A 21,535-nucleotide genomic window follows, 5' to 3' on the forward strand; every position below is an offset into this window, starting at 1 on the left:
GTAATAAAGTAGTATCCTATTAATATTATAAATGTGAAAGTTTGTGAGTTTGGATGTTTGTGGGTTTGTGTGTTCGGATGTTTGTTAGTCAATCACGCAAAACCCGCTTGACCGATTTGGCTGAAATTTTCCACAAACATAGTTAATGCACCCCATTGCGCAATAGGCTACTTTTCGTCACAATAGCGCACATACATTAAGACCTCATATGGCTCTGGGAGCGGAGAAATAAAAAAGTTATGGGGTTTAGAAGGAGGGGAGTCAAAAACAAAAATCAAAAAATGCCATCGGCGGGAAAGGGTTAACTTCAAATACCTCTGTCCCAAAGTCACTATGTAAAGTTTCTCACAACACCGTATATATAGCAGCTCAAATACAAAGTAACTTCAACACAAAAGTCTCACGTATTCTCTGAATTACAGCAAAAACAAGATACAAAGTTACATTTCATATCCCATCCCTTATACACAGTACGAAAACCTTATCCACGCCTGTATATACCCACTGCTACAATCACCGCAGACGAAGTCGCGGGTACCAGCTAGTTACACAATAACTCAGAAATATATACTGCCAAGTAATACATATGGCAACTAAACACAGTAAATGAAGGTGTTCTAAATACTATACAATGATATTGTTAGTCAGCAGGATATATTTTTTAAAAACGGTATTTTACGTTATCGGGCCAGCATCGCAGTTCATTGGGACAGCAGCCAGCAGTTCAGCATCGGGCTCTGTTATCGGGCCCGCATAGTTCAATTGCTGATTTCTCATCTACAGGTAAATCCCAAAGCGTGTGTGTAATCCATGTTAATTAAAAAAAAAAAAAAAAAAACAACTGGGACTAAAACTACTGGGACTATTCGAAATGAAGACAGTGGACAACTGTTAAGTTACCAGAATTGGCGCGTTCATTTCTTTCACTACTGTTTGTTCGCCATTTGCCAGAATAGCGCCAACTGCTGGCCCGATAACAGAGCCCGATGCTGAACTGCTGACTCGAACTCCGATGCTGGCCAGATAACGGAAAAGTACCAAAAAAATAAAATAATCCTGCGGAGCCCACTGGGCTCTGAACTGCAAGGCGTACAGTTATGAACAAGGCCTGACAGTTAAGCTCACTGCTGGGCTACACCACAAACTAGGTGCTCCCTCTTACCTGACAGGGAAGCTGCCACTGCAGTACAAAGCAGCCACAAATAAACTCTAAAGTCTTACAGTTACTGCACTGCAAGGCTAACACAAACTTATACAAACAATGACCGTGTGCTCTCAGCAGCTTACTGGGCCGCACACACACAACACAGCCACCTGCAGTTGTACTACCACAAGCAGCAGACTGACTGTGTAAACTGTGTCGTAACTAATAGCTACAATTTCCAGAAGGGAGACTTCCACAAACATATAAGACACAGACAAAACATATAACAGTGCTGGGCCACACACAGAGCCGCAGCATATACGACATTAGGTATTTGAGGCTAGCTAGGTGGGAGCTCCCTGGGCAATTCTAGGACAATTCTAACTAAGCCCTACCTAGCGAAGGGAGCTCACTGCCAAATTAACAACTTGCATTTTAGGTTTAAAACTAGAGCACCCAGCGTCCAAACCAGCCTCCTTAAATGGAGGGAAGGCGGGACCGATCAGCCAGTCCAGGTGCTACAAGCCAGATGCCGATAGGCTGACACCACAGTCAGTCAGCAGACTGATCACACCCATTGGCTGGAAGGGAATTAACCTCATGAATGCTGGACTGAGCAGAGACAGCGGAACATGCTGCGACCCTAATATCCTGGCCACAGCTACCGTATAGTCCTAACAGATATACGGATCCATATGTTATTGCAGATGCAAATACTTCTGTGATCTGCACCTCAGACCCCACTTGTTTTGCCTCTTTCTATTTCCTTCTGGGGGTACTCAATGTAGTAATCTCAGAAATCTCAATATTAGGATTCATAATAGCAAAATATAATGTGAAAGACATTTCCTTATCAGTTCTTCAGTAACTTATAGGGCCTAATGTATAATATCTGCTAATGTATAATATAATATCTGCCTAATGTATAATATCTGTTCAGTGTTACCTTTAGCTACTGCTCAGATTTTAATTTAATTTTTTCCAGAGCAGGATTGAAAATGAAATAATTAATTGATTGCTGATTTTTTATTATTTTTCAGAAATGTACCCATTACAATTCCAACATGGCAGTGAACATGCAATATAGTTCCATAGTAGGTGAGGTTGGATCAGTATAAAACCCTGGATCAACTTATTTTCACCAAAAGTCTAAAACCTGTAACCTGTAATATTTTTCTTTTTCAGGCTAGGTTCACATCTGTGTTCGAAACTTCGCCACTGATTTCGCCAAAAATTGAGTTCTTGCAAGGAGGACTTTTCTACCGCCGCTTTCTTGTTGCATCTGGTCGGTCTAGTTAAAGTAAATAGGAGTTCCGATGGCGATGTAACAAAGGAGCTGAGTAAGACTTTGGGTATAAATTTTTAGGTGTGGCCAAAATATGCATTTCACTTCAACAATACTCAGCCAAGAATATCTTCTAAAAATAGAGCTGTCGTGAATTAGAATTGCAGTCGGAATTTGTCATTCGTCCTGGAGCTGTTCTCGATAATGTAAAGATGCCATTAAAAAGACATGCTCTCAGATCAGCCAGCTCATACATCTACTGTGTGACCAGCATGTAGTATTATATTTGCCCTGCAGTCGCCACTATTTATAGAACTTCTATATTCATCTGTTTGTTGATCATGTGTCTGTTATCCTTGTATACTGTACTAGACTAAAGACAAATGGAATGTTGTATGTGACTCTTTAGCTCTAAATGCCACCTAGTGCTCAGATGTTGCACCTACAATGTTAATCCAACTCCTCCTATTTTTCATAGTAAGTGCTTACAGTATACAATCTCATGATAATTAGGATTTGTAACATTAGACTAGTGTAACGTCTCTGCCTGTTTGAGTCTCTGCACCACCCTCCTCTCGCACGCTGTGGTGCAGGAATCGTGTTCAATTTGATTCTTTGCTTACAGCTTTTTGTTGCTGTGTGAACACTGTTCTATTACTTATCCTCTGTAAATGAATTTGCACCACCCCAATCTCCTGCACCATGTTTCCCTCTGTTCATCAAATAGTTATTCTTATCCTTGCCTGTGTGATTGACAGCCGAACTACCAATCAAGTCTGGGGCAGGTCCTGTGCCTCCTATATACAGGTCATCAGCCCACACAGGTTTGCTAGCTATAGTGACTTTGTCCTTAGACTTTGTCCCTGCTAAGTTCCCCTTTATTCTCCTATTGTATTACTGACCTCTGACCTTTGGCTTTCCTTGTGACTACTCTTTAGATTACAACTTTGTATTACTTTGTTTCTCAGGCTTTGACTCTTGGCTTGCTGACTCCTCTTCTGTGTTGTTTGTCTTGTCTTGTTCTGTGTATATTTATAAAGAGAAGGAACCGTCACCAAGTTGCTCCTGTCACTAGGACAGTGTGGCAAGTAGGTAGGGACAGGAGCTGGGTCAAGTTTACGGCTCACTGTCTCAGACTTTCCCTTCTTCCGTTGTTCCAGCAGCAGCAATAGGGAATTGCCCAACTTGCAATTCTCATGCAGCGAGGCTCACACTAGGGCTTGGGTTTCCGTTCTTTGGGCCCCCTTGGGAAGCACTCTCTGTTTGAAAAGCAGTTACCCGTGGAAACCCACAGACCCCATAGACTATAATGGAGTCCGCCAGGTTTCCACCCAGTTTCCTGCTTGCAGGACTTTTCTCTCTACATATTTTAAGCAGAATGGGGGATGGAGTCACACAACGTTAATGTGATTGCAGCCTCAGACATATACTTAAAGGGGTTGTCCAGGAAAAAATAGTTACCAAAATTACTTTTTAAATGGGCTGCGGGGCAGTGAACCCCCCCCCAACGAAAAAACAAACAAACCATACTTATCGTACCCCGGTGCTTCCCAGCGTAGTACTGTTTTGCAGTTCCACAAAGGGAATTGAAGTCAGGATCTGCTGATCCCCAGTAGATCACGCATAGGCTCCCTTCATGCAATAGGGATAGTCAGCCAAGAGGCCTTTGCTCGGGAAACAGTCCCAGGTCTCGGCTGTGTAATACACAAGAACCAGGGTCGGACTGGCCCATCAGGGGACCGGGGAATCCTCCGGTAGGTCCCGAGTCTTGACTATTAAGTCCTCATTATGGGGCCTTTATGGGGCCCTACCGGACCTCCACTGCCTTTTTTTAATAGACAATGGAGGTTCAGTAAGGCATCTACCCAGGGCTGGTGTCAGCACCCGGGCAAGTCACTGTGTGAGGTAGTGAAGGGAGAGAGACTCCGTGCTGCAGAGCTTGAAGGACCTGTGATGATGTCATATGTGGGCGGGGCTACACGGATCGTACAGAACAGTGTAATGTTACACAGGAAGATGATTCTACCGTGAACAGTCTGATGGAAGGAGGAGAGAAGAGACAGCATGTGTGAGTAAGAGGGGAGACATGGGGGGCAGGCTGTGTGAGCAAGAGGGGAGTCGTGGGGGGCAGGTTGTGTGAGTAAGAGGGGAGACATGGGGGCAGGCTGTGTGAGTAAGAGGGGAGACAAGGGGGGCAGGCTGTGTGAGCAAAAGGAGAGACGTGGGGGCAGGTTGTGTGAGTAAGAGGGGAGACATGGAGGTGCACGCTGTTTATTTATAGTGACCATGTGATGTAATTACAGCCTTGTCACATAGACACTTATAGGACGAGGCTGTAGTTACATGACATGGCCACTATGAGATGTACGACACTGTGTAAACAGAGAAGGGGTCACGGCGTTTGCACAGATACCACGATTCACTCAAACAGATGATTCATCTCTCATTTTTATACCTCAGCCACGGAGGTTTAAAAATAAAAAAAAAAACACACACTCGCCTGTCCCCAGCACCCTGTTGTCCTCCGCCTCTGTCTGTTCGGTCTCATGGCAACACCTCATTTCTAGAAATCCTGTACCCAATTCGTCTTAGCGGTCACATGAGGTGCAGGACTCCCAGCAAGAAGGTGCCAGCACGAGACTGAATGGACACTGGCGGAGGACAACGGGTTGCTGAGGACAGGCGAGTATGCTTTTTTATTTTACACCTCCCGCCCGGCACATGAGTTGCTCCAATTCCTGGACAATATCTTTAAAGGATTTATGTTATGTCAGTCCAGGTAGCTGCAACGGGGCTAAGGAATAGCAGTAGAAAATCTCGCCCTGCACTACTCCCACTAGCTATCCCGGTCCCTGCCTCATGGGTGTGGGTCGGCTGTACTCAGGCTAAGCCTGACCCCGACAGCTCCTCTCTCACTGAAACCGTAGGCCTAGAAGGAAGTGGGAGAAGGAATGCCCTATAAGATCTCTAGGGACTGGAGACTAAAGGGGGTCACCCCTAACGAACAAGTGAAGCTGCTACTGACAGGGACTGACAAGGGTGTGCGCTGACTAACAACACAAGCAGCACACAGGAAAAATGTGGGAAAGGATTCCCCCAAACCAATATGGGAAGGAACCTTACACTAGGAAACAAACACAGGGAAACTGAGTAGAAATCAAAGGATAAGGCAATTCACTCACACAGTCAATTATACACTGAGGGAGGATTGGTGAACACAGAAGGGAAAACACACAAACCAACTCGTTCACCCAAACCTCCCAAAAACCAACCACGGAACTTCCTCTATCCCAGAAAACCACCTACTCCTCCTGCTAAGGCCTAGCTCTGTAAAAGCGACACTCAGCACAGAACCATGGGAGGCATGGGTTTAAATACAGAGTAGAGACCACTCCTCCCAGGTGCAAATGGGAGGACAGACTAATCAACCAGGAGATAAAGCTGCCTACCATCAGTGCGCACGTGCAAGTCAGAAGGTGTGCACCAATACTCACGACAGGACAACCCCGCAGCGCCAGGATGCCACCCCAGACACTGCGCAGCCAAAAACTCCCCAGGTAAGAAAAATAGAAAGTAAAGAACCTAAATACTCCTAACAGGATCCTCCCCTCAAGGAGAAGACTCCGGATTCTCTAGGAGCATCCTTCTTCGGGAACTCCTTGTGGAATTTCTCCACGAGTCTGGGGGCTGACATATCCGACTCCAGAACCCAAGAATTATCCTCAGGACCGTATCCCTTCCATGCCACCAGATACCGTAGCTTCCCCCGAACATATTTGCTATCCAGAACTCGGGATATCTCATACTCCCCGGACTCAGAAACTGGTGGAACCTTAACTGGAGACGTTCCCATCTTGGCCTTCTTTAACAAGGAGACATGGAACACCCGGTTTATCTTCCACTTTTTAGGTAGTTGCAGCTGCGCCGCCACTTCATTTACCATCTTGATGATCTTAAAAGGACCCACAAACCTGGGACCCAGCTTCTTGCTAGGAACCTTCAACCTGATATTCTTGGTGGACAACCAAACCATCTCACCAGGGAAGAACTGCAACTCTCCTCTCTTCCGATCCGCCTGGACCTTAGCCTGGTGCGACGCCCGCACCAGATTCTCTCGGATACGGGACCATACCCTTTGCAGCTTTTTAGAAAATAGCTCCTCCTCCGGAACTGGGGAAGAAATGGAAGAAAATACTCAGAAAACAGGATGTCTACCACCGGAGCAAAAAAAAGGTGTGGTACCTGTGGCATTGGAATCATGGTTGTTTAGGGAAAATTCTGCCAGGGGGAGAAAGTCAGCCCAATTATTCTGGTTCTCTCGAACAAAACACCTCAAAAACTGTTCCACATCCTGATTCTTCCTCTCTGTTTGTCCATTAGATTCTGGGTGAAACCCGGAGGAAAACGACAGTGTAACTCCCAACCTGCTGCAAAAAGCCCGCCAGAATTTAGCCACAAATTGCGGACCCCTGTCCGAAACGATCTCCTCAGGAAGACCATGCAACCTTACAATTTCTTTAATAAACGCCTCTGATAGTGTCTTGGCACATGGCAGCCTGGAAAACGGGATCAAATGGCACATTTTCGTGAAGCGGTCAACGACTACCCAAATGACCGTGAAACCCTTAGACACCGGAAGGCCCGTGATGAAATCCATAGACAGATGAGTCCAAGGTGCCTTAGGAGGTTTCAATGGATGTAGAAGACCGTGGGGACGGGTATGCGACGCCTTGGCTCTTGCACAGACCGAACAATTTTGAACAAACTGCAAGACATCTTTACTCCACCCTGGCCACCAAAAATTCCTAGACACCAATCTCATGGTCTCTGAAACCCCCGGGTGACCAGCAAGAACCGACTCGTGACACTCCCTCAGGAGACTTTGTCGGAGAGTAGTTGGGACAAAAAGCTTGTTTCTAGGTATCTTGGAAGGTGCAGCGTGTTGCGCTTCGATCAAGGCCTTCTCCAATTTCGCGCCCAATACTGCTACCACCACTCCATCCCCAAGAATAGTGGCAGGCGCCTCTCGTTCCTCCTCAGTCGACATATACCGGGATAAAGCATCAGCCTTAACATTCTTCGAACCCGGCACATAAGTCACGGTAAAATGGAACCGCGCAAAAAATAGAGCCCATCTGGCCTGCCGTGCATTTAATCTCTTCGCCGACCCAAGATAAACCAAATTCTTGTGGTCAGTAAATACCTGGACTGGCCTTCTGGCCCCCTCCAGGAAATGACGCCAATGTTCGAACGCTAGTTTTATTGCCAGTAGTTCCCTATCTCCGATGTCATAATTCCGTTCCGAGGCAGAGAATTTCTTAGAAAAGAAGGCACAGGGATGCGTACCCTCCTCGAACTCTTGAGAAAGTACTGCTCCCACCCCCACCGAGGAGGCATCCACCTCCACTCGGAAGGCCAACCTCTCATCCGGCTGTCTCAAAATGGGAGCGGACGAGAATCGCTTCTTCAATTCTTCAAACACGGCTAGCGCCTCTGGCGACCACTTAGCACAGTCAGCCCCCTTCTTAGTCAAGTCCGAGATAGGTTTCACAACCTCAGAAAATCCCTTGATAAACTGGCGATAATAGTTGGAGAACCCCAAGAACCGTTGGACCGCCTTTAGGTTCTCAGGTCGCGGCCACTCCAAGACTGCCCTGACCTTCTCAGGGTCCATCTCGAATCCCTTTTCCGATAGGATATAGCCAAGGAAACATAATTTATTGACCGCGAACACACATTTCTCCAGCTTAGCACTTAATTGGTTAACCCTCAGGAGATCTAAAACCTCTCTCACTCTCTCCCAATGAGTCTCCAAATCCGGGGTGTAAATGAGTATATCATCCAGATAGACCACAACCCCCCTCCCTATGACGGCACTTAGTACATCATTAATAAAATTCTGAAAAAACGCAGGCGCATTGGTTAGACCGAAAGGCATCACAAGATTCTCAAAGTGTCCTAGGGGTGTGTTAAACGCTGTTTTCCACTCATCCCCCTTCTTGATTCTCAGCAAGTTATACGCCCCACGTAAATCTATTTTACTAAACCAGCGGGCTCCCGTAATCTGGCTGAATAGATCCGAGATCAACGGAATGGGATAGGGATTCCGCACCGTGATTTTGTTAATCTCCCTAAAATCCAAACAAGGGCGCAACCCTCCATCTTTCTTCTTTACAAAGAAAAACCCCACTGCTACTGGGGACTTAGATGGGCGAATATGCCCCACCTCTAGACTCCCCTCAATATACTCTTTGAGCGCCTCCCTCTTCGGAATAGTGAGATTGTACAACCGTGTCTTGGGTAGCACTGCATTAGGTATAAATTTAATCGAGCAATCATAGGTGCGATGTGGTGGTAATGTCTTGGCTGCCCTTTCCTCAAAGACCTCCCTGAACTCACATATTTCTTGAGGCAAATTGTCTATAGACAAAGACATAACGGATATGGGCAGACATCGACCATTACACCCCTGCCCCCAAGAAACTACTGACTCGGTCTCCCAGTTGATAATAGGGTTATGCTGCTTCAGCCAGGGCCACCCCAACACTACTTGTGCTGGTAACTTAGACCACAAGAACAAGTCAATCTCTTCCCGGTGGCCACCCACAACAAACTCCAGACCCTCCACCTGTTTGGAGATGACAGCTTGCTGTAGAGGGGTCTTATCAATAGCCCACACTGGTATCTGAGACTTCAAGACCAAAGGACTCACCCTTAATTGCTCGCAAAACTCTGAGTCAATAAGGTTGACTGCCGAACCACAATCAACCAAAATCCGGCACTTCTGCCCATTTACCCATCCTTCAAGGGTCAACCCGGCAGTCTGAGTACAGGAAATATGCACACCTCCCTCCTTAGTAGGTTTTCTCCCTTTACCCTCAATAGATCTGGGGTTATTACTCTCCTTGGCAAACCATTTTCTGGAGGGGCATACCCTTGCTACATGTCCCATCCCTCCACACACAAAACAGCGTACTGTGCGGGACCCTTCACTCTTGGGTCTAGCACTTCGCACAGTGGCCCCAATCTGCATGGGTTGGTCCCCCGGGTCCTCTCTAAAAACAGAGAATTGAGGAGGGCTAAGCCCCCCAGGACTCTTGTCTCCACGCTCCCGGAGGCGCCGTCCAACTCTAATTGCCAGCTGCATGGCCTCATCTAGATCTCCCGGAACAGGGTGAGAAACTAGATGGTCTTTAACCTGGTCCGAGAGCCCTGTCTCAAACTGACTAAGTAGAGCGGGGTCATTCCAGTGTACTTCTGCTGCCCACCTACGAAACTCTGTGCAATATTTCTCTATAGCGTGATCCCCTTGCACCACACGTCGTAGGTTATACTCAGCCGTGCGTACCCTGTCTGGGTCGTCATACAGTAACCCCATTGTGGAGAAAAACGCCTCTACAGTTAGTAAGCAAGCTGAGTCGGCTGGTAACGAATGTGCCCAGATGAGGGGATCATCTCTCAATAAAGTAATAATAATCCCAACTCTCTGTACCTCAGAACCGGAGGAAAACGGCCGTAGCCGGAAATACAAAAGACAGTCCTTTTGAAATCGGAAAAAATCTGACCTCTTACCTCGGAAGGGTTCAGGTAAGCTGACTTTTGGCTCCAGAGGCCGACCCACAGGGGCGCTACTCACCTGCCTCTGTATGCCCTCCACCTGAGAGGCTGTGTGTTGAGCCAACTGCTGCAACTGAGATACGCCAGAAGCTTGGATGGCATCCATTCGTAGCTTGATCCCCTCCATCTCAGTGGAAATCTGCTGCACCGCCTGGTACAGCTGTTTCAGGTCCGTCATAATGCAAACGAACCTTTTTTTTTTTTTTTTTTTTTTTACGGCTGAGTGTACTGTTATGTCAGTCCAGGTAGCTGCAACGGGGCTAAGGAATAGCAGTAGGGAATCTCGCCCTGCACTACTCCCACTAGCTATCCCGGTCCCTGCCTCACGGGTGTGGGTCGGCTGTTCTCAGGCTAAGCCTGACCCCGACAGCTCCTCTCTCACTGACACCGTGGGCCTAGAGGGAAGTGGGAGAAGGAATGCCCTATAAGATCTCTAGGGACTGGAGACTAAAGGGGGTCACCCCTAACGAACAAGTGAAGCTGCTACTGACAGGGACTGACAAGGGTGTGCGCTGACTAACAACACAAGCAGCACACAGGAAACATGTGGGAAAGGATTCCCCCAAACCAATATGGGAAGGAACCTTACACTAGGAAACAAACACAGGGAAACTGAGTAGAAATCAAAGGATAAGGCAATTCACTCACACAGTCAATTATACACAGAGGGAGGATTGGTGAACACAGAGGGGAAAACACACAAACCAACTCGTTCACCCAAACCTCCCAAATACCAACCACGGAACTTCCTCTATCCCAGAACACCACCTACTCCTCCTGCTAAGGCCTAGCTCTGTAAAAGCGACACTCAGCACAGAACCATGGGAGGCATGGGTTTAAATACAGAGTAGAGACCACTCCTCCCAGGTGCAAATGGGAGGACAGACTAATCAACCAGGAGATAAAGCTGCCTACCATCAGTGCGCACGTGCAAGTCAGAAGGTGTGCACCAATACCCACGACAGGACAACCCCGCAGCGCCAGGATGCCACCCCAGACACTGCGCAGCCAAAAACTCCCCAGGTAAGAAAAATAGAAAGCAATGAACCAAAATACTCCTAACAATTTATCCATGTTTCTAATATTGATGGCTTGTCCTTAGGATAGACCATCAATATTACATCTGTGATGATACAACAGCCAGGACCTCTTCAGATGAGTTTTTTCATTACAGTGCGGCTACAGGTAACGGTGACAATTCTAGGAGCCACGCTGCTCTCTTGCCATACGGGATGTAGCAGTGGGTTTAGATCAGTGATGGCGAACCTATGGCACGCGTGCCAGAGAGGGCACGCAGAGCCCTCCATGCTGGCACGCGTGCGGTCGCCCGGATCGCTCACCAACAGGGAATCCGGTACAGGATTCCCCGTTGATGAGCGATCACTGCCTTCAGTTGTATGTGCAAATGCACATACAGCTGAAAGCTGTCAGGGTAGGCCGCGGATCGCGCGACCGCGGCCTACACTGGCTGCAGAGTTTGACCTCTGCCCCGACGCGGGCGCGATGACGTCATCAGCGCCGCCAGTGACAAGAAGGTGGATGCCGGCGGCTCTTCAGGGGTGAGTATGAGAGTGGCTCACTGTGTATATGATGTTGGGGGGAGCGCTTATAATACTTGGTGGGGTGTATGATACTGGGGGGGAGTGTATAATACTGGGGGGGCTTATAATACTGGGTGGGGTGTATAATACTGGGGGGAGTGTATAATACTGGGGGGAGTGTATAATACTGAGGGGGCTTATAATACTGGGGGGAGTGTATAATACTGAGGGGGCTTATAATACTGGGGGGAGTGTATAATACTGGGAGGGGCTTATAATACTGGGTGGGGTGTATATACTGGGGGGAGTGTATAATACTGGGGGGAGTGTATAATACTGGGGGGGCTTATAATACTGGGGTGGCTTATAATCCTGGGGGGTGTACTAAAGCGCATATAATACTGGGGGGGGGGCCTATTTATAAGCACACAATACTGTGTGTGGATGCCACTGTGGAGCATATAATCCTGTGGGGGGGGGACACCTACTGCGGAGCATATAACACTGGGGGGCTACTGTGGTACTGTGGAGAATATAATATTGTGTGGTGGGCCCACTGCAGAGCATATAATACTGTCTGGGGTCCCCTCACTATTTATATCACACAGTATCTGTTTTATAGCAGACGTGATATTAGTACAGGATGTAAGAATATTACACGGTAACTATAAAACAGATCCTGTGCGATGTAAATAGTGAAAATTAATTGTTCAAAGTACCAAATGCCGAGACCTTTACATTTCAGTACAACGTTGTTTGTATTATTGAAAGCTCTGTAAAGCCCCACATGACTGTAATTTTTGGTCAGTAACTGTCCGCAATTGTGGATCCGCATAGTATTAAGTCTATATTGTCGTGTTGGCACTCCGCGAAAATTTTGTGGGTTTTGGGTTGCAGTTTGGGCACTCGGTCTCTAAAAGGTTCGCCATCACTGGTTTAGATAGTGCAGTGGTGCACATCATATGGCAGGCGAGCAGCCGGCTCCTGATATGTTATTACCTTTAGCCACCCTGTCTCTGTACAGCTCATCTACAGGGGTCCTGGCGGTGGGCCCTTAAAAACAATTCCACTGGTGGGCCCTAGACACCCCAGTCCGACCCTGACAAGAATGCATGCTGAGTTGAAGGCAGAGAGAGGTCACACTTAATCCTGATGTGATTTAGATTTCTCTTTTCTTCATTCACTTCTTTTTATTAATTGAAAACACTTCCGTTTTTGCTTTCTTACCTTTTCACACCTTCTTAAAAGTTTTGCCCCGTACCATATATAAATGTATTACTTGCACCAGTTATACTTTCATCTACTGGTTTACATACAGTACAGATAGTTGTCGTGGTTAATATGTAATTAGCTCATTTGTCACAAGTTCTGCTTTTATGAGAAATTGATAGAGCTCAGTAGTGTCCATTGTGTCCATATAATGGCCTTCTGTTTAAACGTTACACTGAGGACGTTTTACATTCTGCATCATTAAATTAATTAAAAGCTGTAATCCCAAACCCGTGATCACAGTTAGGTTCTTGTCATTTTTGTTTATTTTCTTCAGCAGAACAGCCAAGCTATATAAAAGTTGCGTTACAGTATCGGGGGTTGTCCAGCCTTGTGTACAGAATGTTGCACGCTTCTAAGTTTCTCTATTAACCCCTGCGGGTTCAGCATCTGTTTAGTGGACTCTCTACCTATGGGCATTCTGAGAATCAGGGGTGTAGCTATATGGGGTGCAGAGGTATTAGTCACTACTGAACCCTAGGGGGTCCCCAAAAGTCCTTCTGCCACATAAAATATACCGCTATTCTAAAGGGAACAAGCAGGGACGTCACTAGCAAAGACTGGGCCGCATAGCAAACTTTTGACTTGGTCCCCCACACAGTATCCCTCTTTCCTGGAACCACGCGGTATAACGCCCCATTTACACACACTATAATATCTTCTCAATGGCCCCTTCACCAAGTATAATGTCTCAAAATGGCCTTCATGAAGTATGATGTCCCATAGTGTCCCCTCCATACAGTATAATGCCCTTCCACAAAGTATAATGCCCCATAGTGTCCCCTCCATACAGTATAATGTCGCATAGAGTCCCCTGGATACAGTATACTGTCCCATAGCGGTCCCTGCAGAGGTCTTCGGCTGTCTTCAATGACCTTACAGATGTGGGTTACACCGACGTCAGTATGAGTCTGATCCATGTGAAGTCTGTGACGTCATTGAAGAGGCTCAAAGACAGCCAGGAGTCACACCAGAGCTCAGGAAAGGTGAGTAACACTTTTTTTTTATGTTTGATCACCTCCCCTGGTCCTCCAATCATTATACTCAGAGGTCAGAAAAGACCCCAAAGTATAATGATAGCAGGTTTGGTTTCAACAAAACCACCAGGCGAACCTCGCCATTTGCCCAACAATACTCTTGCCACGGGCCTACGGCCCTATTTATTGGTTCTGACTCTTGTCCATGGCCGTCTATGCTTTCCCTTCGGCCATCTGGGGAGGGCTGAAGGGGAAGCAGAGGTGGCCGTGGACGTGTTAATAGTTGATCTGGAAAACTACGTATTTTCCATATTGAAATATTTGTGACAACATCCAGTTAGTTCTCTGAATGGACAGAAGTTGTGAATATTAAGGTCACAGCATGGGATGTAAGCAGTTGGCACAATCCAGTGATACAAATTACTGGACCCAACAATGACTGAGAATATCCAACATATCTAATAGTCACCTTACCATAAACTTTTTAATAGTAAAAATACCCCAACAGGTCGAAAAATTGGGTATTATGGGCACCTTCAATCACTAGTGTGCGGCTTAACAGAACTGCAAGAATGGAGGAATTCTAGCTCGATAAAACTGAACCCAAACAAAACTGATGTTCTCTTGGTGGAGGTAAATCCATAACAGCAAAATGGCAACTTGAGCATCCAACACATCTATCCCTGGGAAACACAACCTGCCAAAGATTAGACGATAGACACAATCTGATTGTAGCTATTGATGAAGAACAGTTCATTATGAACCCCATTTCTACCTTTATTAAATCTTCATACTTCCATGTGAGGAACACTGAAAAACTTAAATATCTCATTCATTCAGAAGATCTAGTGGTACCCAACTCGCTATGATATTATATCCTGCAACGCTTTACTCATGGTACTAGGATGCCCTTAAAATGGAGAATCACTTCATTAAATCCAAAAAACGCAAGCCAGAAATGCTTGAAAGGACCGTTAGGCCGGCATAAATGTAGCGGTTCGGCCACAGCAAAAATGGCGCAGAAAAAAACGTCACAGAAAAAAAACGCAACCCATCCTCACATTGCAGTGAAATATATGCAGCGTATAACCATCACAGTTTTGGAAATCTCAGCATATCAATTATACCTACGGAAATGTAGAGTTGGCACCGTGTTTTTTCCATAGCACTTTTTTGCTGCAGGACGCTATGCAGGGCCTTAAAGCCTCACACCCAGGATCCAACCTGAAACATTTGGATCCAGAGCCCCCACTTCCTAGAACTTGTTACCTGGACCAGTCATAGAGATGTCATCCTTGGACACAGTGGCGTAACTACCGCCATAGCAGCAGAGGCAGCTGCCACACTGCCCAGGACATTAGGGGCCCGGTGACAGCCGCTACCGCTGCTATCATTATACTCGGGGGACTTTTCGGACCCCCGAGTATAATGATTGGCAGCCCGGGAGAGGTAAGAAACATAAAAAACACTGTTACTTACCTCTCCACGATCCGTGCAGACTTCGGCCTAGTTGTCTGATGTCTCATGACCCCGGCCTGTGTCCCGGGTCATGTGACATTTGACGTCATTGAAGATCGACTACTTCGGAGGCCGACAGTGTAGGAGACGGGAGATAGGTGAGTAACAGAGTTTTTAATGTTTTTCTCCCCCTGTTTATGGGTGTCCACAGTGGGACATAATACTGTGTGCATGAGCCACTATGGGGGATAATACTGTGTGAAGGGGCCACTATGGGGGATAATACTGTGTACATGGGCCACTATGGGGGATAATACTGTGTGCAGGGGCCACTATGGGGGATAATACTGTGTGCAGGGGCCACTATGGGGGATTATACTGTGTCCAGGGGCCACTATGGGGGATAATACTGTGTGAAGAGGCCACTATGGGGCATAATAGAGCGCGCAGGAATGCGTAGGAGAGGGTCGGTTGAGGTCGTCGGTGTCGATCAGGGGGGGTGGGGCTCCATGTCAAAAGTTCGCTACGGGGCCCCGCCATTCCTAGTTACGCCACTGCTTGGACACCTGACTTGATTTAGAATGCTCTTGTTCAGTTTTGGTGTTTTACGGCAAATATTAAACACACTGCAGGACATTAATATGGATTGTTCAGTTTATTCCCACTTTATACTTCTAATGCATTGTGGAAACGCACATTAAAAATGTCAGTGATTGTCACCGGCATCAGAGGCTGTGATTCTATTTAGCGATTTCATTCTACACTTCTGTGATACAAATGTTCTTGCAACTACTTGCAACTGGGATGAATAGATTACTAGTGAGACACTATGGGAAGAATATGCAAATCTGTCTTCCATTATGTAATTAGGAAGTCAGGTGCCTCAGTGTTGCAAACCAATAGAGGGCGCTCACTGGAATGTGCAAGCCTGTCTTCCTTGATGTAATTAGGAAGACAGAATCTCAGTGAGATAGCCCAATAAAGGCTGCTCCCTTTAACATCATGCTCGACCTTCCAAGAGGCCTTTGTTTTGCAATGATGCTGGGATTATTACCAGGTATAGTCTCTCAACCGAGGACGGCCGTTTCGATGTTATTGCATCTTGTCAGCCCGGTGTAGAGAAGACTATCCTGGTAGAGGTGAGAGGCTTAGAAAGGGTGAGACACTAGTGAGGGCTAGTAGTGCACAAACCAGGGGTTTGTTTGTGAATGGCGCAAAACTTATAGAATTAAAAGGCAGTGACAAAATTCTGGGGTTTTTTTTCCCATTCCTTCCCAAATGAGTTGCATACAATGGTGAAGGAGGAAGCCATCTGCTCCCTGCTTCACCATTCGTCCAGTCTCTGCACCTATAGCGGTATGTGTGATGTGATGACGTCACTCACATTGTTCCTGAAGCTCTCTTAAGACTCCGGACTGCAGACTGCTGACAGAACAGCAGGGGAGCAAGGAGAGGTGAGTATTACCGTATTTTTTATGTTTGTTTGGTAGTAGAGGGACATAATACTGTGAAAGTAGTTTGATGGGGATTTTAAGGGTAAGTTCACACAGGGTTTTTTGGATCGGAACCTGAGGCGGAGGTCGCCTCAGGTTCTCATCCAAAAACCACATAGCCATGACTGAAAGCCGGTGCACTGCATCGGCATCCAGGTGCGCGCTCTGCTCCAGATTAGGCCTAATGAATGGGTCTAGTCCGGAGAAGGGAGTGTCTTCAGGCCGATTCGCAAGGCAACTCGGCCTGAAGAATGAACATCTTACTTCTTTTTTCCGGGAGCCAGAAGAAACGGCTCCCAGAAAAAAGACCTGAGTGGCTCCCATTGATTTCAATGGGAGCCATCTTTTTGGTCAGGGTTTTGAGGCAGATACGGCCTCAAAGCCCTGACCAAAAAACTCTGTGTGAACTTACCCTAAACTGTGGGGACATTAAACTGGGGGCAGCTGGACAGTGATATTTAAGTGGAGGCCACAGGAGGGGGACATTAAACTGTAGGCAACTGAAGGGGGAAATTATACTGTTGGGGCAACTGGAGGAGGATATTAAACTGAGGGGTACTTGGAGAGGAACATTAAACTGGGGCAACTGGAGATGGATATTAAGCTGGGGACAACTGGAGTGGAAAATTATACTGTAGGTGAAGCTGGAGGAGGACATGAAACTGTGGGGGTCACTGCATGTGGACATGAAACTGTGGGGCCAGCTGTAGGAGACATTATACTATGGGAGTGGCTGTAGGGGGACATTATGCTGTGAGGGCAACTAGAGTGGTCATACTATATTAGAGTGATTTTAGGGGTCTTATACTTTGTGGGGGCATAATGAGAAATGAATGGGAATGGACAGAGTCAAAGTGGAAGTGGGTGTGGATAAATTTGCATGCCACAGATTATGTCCCTCTTTCTATCCTTTGAAAATTGGGAGGTATGTTAGTGTCCCATGTTATAATGCAATCCACGGTCACATTAAAAACAAAAAACTTTATACTGAGTCCAATGAGTCTTATGCCTGGTGCTCCCGATTCAGTGAAGCCAGGGATGTGCACCGCACCGCACTGCATGCTCACTGTAGCTGAGGTGTACTCCTCACTTCCCTTATATTTCCCATTCCTTTTTTAGCCATTCTTTGCTTTGACTCAAAAAACCGCAACAAAATCTGCAACAAAGTGGGGCCTTAGCCTAAAACCAAAAGGACTTGTGGGTGGTTTAGTGTCCGAAATCGCCCTGACAGATTCCCTTTTTTGTTAAAAGTAGCAGTAGGCCAGTATACATATAGTCAAATAAGGGAGCCTATGGAGAAAAATATAGCTGGGTTACAGAATTCTGTGAGCAGACTAGAGGACTCTGTAGGCAGAGGTAAGCTGATCTTTGTAATTGTTGGTGATTTTTTTTTATTTTTCTTTTTTATTCCTCAAACGCATTTACTTAAAAATACCAAGAGAAAGTACTGTAAGGATTGGAGTCAGGGTCAGGCAGTGCAAAGTGACACAGCTGGGAAAGCAACACTGTGCAGCTAATGACAAAAGGGGTCGCAGGCCCTGCAGCTATAACTATGCTGTAATATCTGAGATGAGGCAGACCATTGCACTTCCTAATTGAAGTGCGCCTACCACGGCTCCTAACCTTCTATCCGGCGGCTAGGATAAGGGGAGAGGAGGCCCTGAAAGTCCTAGGGACTGGAGTCACGGGGTCCCACCTAAACAGAAAGCACAGTGTAAATGCAATGCAAAACAAAAGACTAAACAGCATGGAACCAGGGAGGACCACAAGTCCCAGCAAGACACAGAAGAGAAGGCGAGGTCAGACGAGCAAGAGGTCGAGCCAGGAGATATAATAAAAGGTACCAAATCAAAAGACAAGGGATAGTCAAAAATACAAGCCGGGTCTAAAAACCAAGAAACATATGGAATACAAACAGACAGGGAATCAGACTGAGCAGGGGAACCAGGAAACACAAAGTGAATGGCTGGCAAGGATCCATGCCTGGGTGGGGTTTAAATAGCAGCAGAGAACACACCTGATGGCTAACGTCATGGAGACTGAAGGCAAGGAAAAGATTAACCCTTAATGACCTAAGCATACCCAATAGAACTCCTAACACGTCTCCCAGGGAGACGCCGCGCAGCAAGGAGACCGCGGCGACTCCGTATCCTGACAAGTACCGTATATACTCGAGTATAAGCCAACCCGAATATAAGCCGAGGCCCTTAATTTTACCACAAAAAACTTGGAAAACTTATTGACTCGAGTATAAGCTAGGGGGGGAAATGCAGCAGCTACTGGAAAATTTCAAAAATTAAAATGGTTGGAGATTTTGGGTGCAGTAGATGCTGGGGAAGGGGAGGGGGTGTTTTGGTTGTCTGTCTGCCCCTTCCCTGAGCTTGAGAATTGTTTTTTTTTTCCCCACTTGGAATTCAGCCTGGCTGGATATAAGGGATCTGCAGTGCTCCTATTAACCCCTTCCTGACGGAACAGGAGCACTGCAGATCCCCTATATTCAGTAGACCGGGCACTGTCAGACACAGGGATACCTAATGTGTTTGTGTTTCACAGTCATTCTCTATTTTTATATGTATTCTAGGGAAAGGAGGGATTTAAGAACTTTATGCATTATTTCTACAGCCACTGTCCTTCTTTAGCTTGCTTTTTTTTGGAAGGGAATGCAATGATTTCTACGTACAACTTTGCTCAAGTATGTTTTTTCTTGAGTAAAACAATACAAAAAGTCTGCTAGGCCACATTTATATCTACATTGTGATATTCGTTTTCCAGTTCCATTGAAAAACATATAACAGATCCATTTATACACCCACTGTGTTCCATTGTGTCTTTTTAGATGGAAATATAAAGTTGTGCAGGCATACTTCCTCCATCCAAACACCCCCCCCCCAAAAAAAAGAAAAAAAAAAAAAAAGAAAAATAAGCAGATAGTGCTATATCTCTCTTTTCCTTTTTTTTTTTTTTTTTTTACATTGAAGTCAATGGAAAACAAATATAAATGGAAGGTTATATCCATTTATATCTGTATGTTCATCCATATTTGGTAAAATCTTTTTTATTTTGGAAAGATCTATCACATTACCAAATGTGAACATAACCTTAAAAGCACGTGACACTATGAAACTAGAGATGGTACATTGGTCATATTAAGTCATATGATGCTATGTCTGACCATTCCAAATGTTTATATAGTCCAACAATAAACAAATAATAAATGGAACGGGTAAAAGTATTTTAGCAAAAAGTTCAGTTGCGCAATCCAAAAACAGACCAAAACATAAGTTTCATCATAGAGAAGTCATAAGGTCAAGAATGACTGATTTTTATAAGTAAATGAAGCAATTGTCTTATAGGCAGTAATACATTCTGTCTCTGTATCATAGCCACGGGGTACAAATGTTCTAGAAGTCATCAAGTTTATCATCTTGTGAAATAGTCAATTCTTATGTTCCACAGATTTGGTTAATTTAACCCTTTCCCGACATCCGCCGTAATAATACGACGCATGCCAGGTGTGTAACTATGGTGGCCGCTCAGGAGCCGGGTGGCCGCCATAACCACCGGGTGTCTACTGCTTTACGCAGTAGACAACCGGCGCTAATGTCTCCTATCGGTCCCTGGACCGATCGGAGGCATTAACTCCTCCGGTGCTGCAGTCAAAGGCCATTTTCCCGGCGGCGCATGGGCACTGCCATTTTGCCGGTGATCGCCGGTGCCTGGAACAAGCTCCAGGGCTGACGTCACGTTTCCATGACAGCCGGTCTGCATTCACTTTCTTTTGCAGGCTGGTCTATGCAGCCTGCAAAAGAAATGATGATTTTTTGCAATGCATTGCAATGCATTAGTGATCAGACCCCCTGGGGTTCAAGACCCCTAGGGGGTCTAATAAATGCAAAAAAAAAATTAATTAAAAAAAAGTAAAAAAAAAATAAAAAATTAAAAAGTATTAAAAATTCAAATCACCCCCCTTTCCCTAGAACACATATAAAAGTAGTTAAGTACTGTGAAACACATACATGTTAGGTATCCCCGTGTCTGAAATTGCCCGCTCTACAAATCTATAAAAATATATTTCCTGTATGGTAAACGCTGTAGCAGGAAAAATAGTCAAAAGTGCCAAACTGCTGTTTTTTCACTGTTTTGATTCTGATAAAAATTTGAATAAAAAGTGATCAAAGCAATAGCATTTCCCGAAAATGGTAGAACTAAAAAGTACACCCGGCCCCACAAAAAAAGACGCCCTATGCATCCCCGTACATGGAAGTATAAAAAAGTTACGGCTGTCAGAATATGGCGACTTTTAGAAAAAAAAATTTTAACACAGTTTTGGATTTTTTTAAAGTAACCCCTTAAAAAAATCCAAAACTGTGTTAAAAAATTTTTTTTTCTAAAAGTTGCCATATTCTGACAGCCGTAACTTTTTTATACGTCCGTGTACGAAAATGTAAATAAAAACCATATAAATTTGGTATCCCCGGAATCGTAATGAAACACAGAATACAGGAACATGTCATTTTGGCTGCACAGTGAACGCCGTAAAACCGAAGCCCGTAAGAAAGTCACAGAAATGCACTTTTTCTTCAAATTCACCCCATACTGAATTTTTTTCCAGCTTCCCAGTACATTATACAGAATAATTAATGGAGGCATCATGAAGAAAAATTTATCCCGCAAAGATTAAGACCTCATATGGCTCAGTGGCACCTACCCAAGAGACTAAGAACTTTTATTGTTGTTAGTTCCGTCAAGTC

Source organism: Leptodactylus fuscus, chromosome 9 (assembly GCF_031893055.1).
Source record: "Leptodactylus fuscus isolate aLepFus1 chromosome 9, aLepFus1.hap2, whole genome shotgun sequence".
Classification (NCBI taxonomy): domain Eukaryota; kingdom Metazoa; phylum Chordata; class Amphibia; order Anura; family Leptodactylidae; genus Leptodactylus; species Leptodactylus fuscus.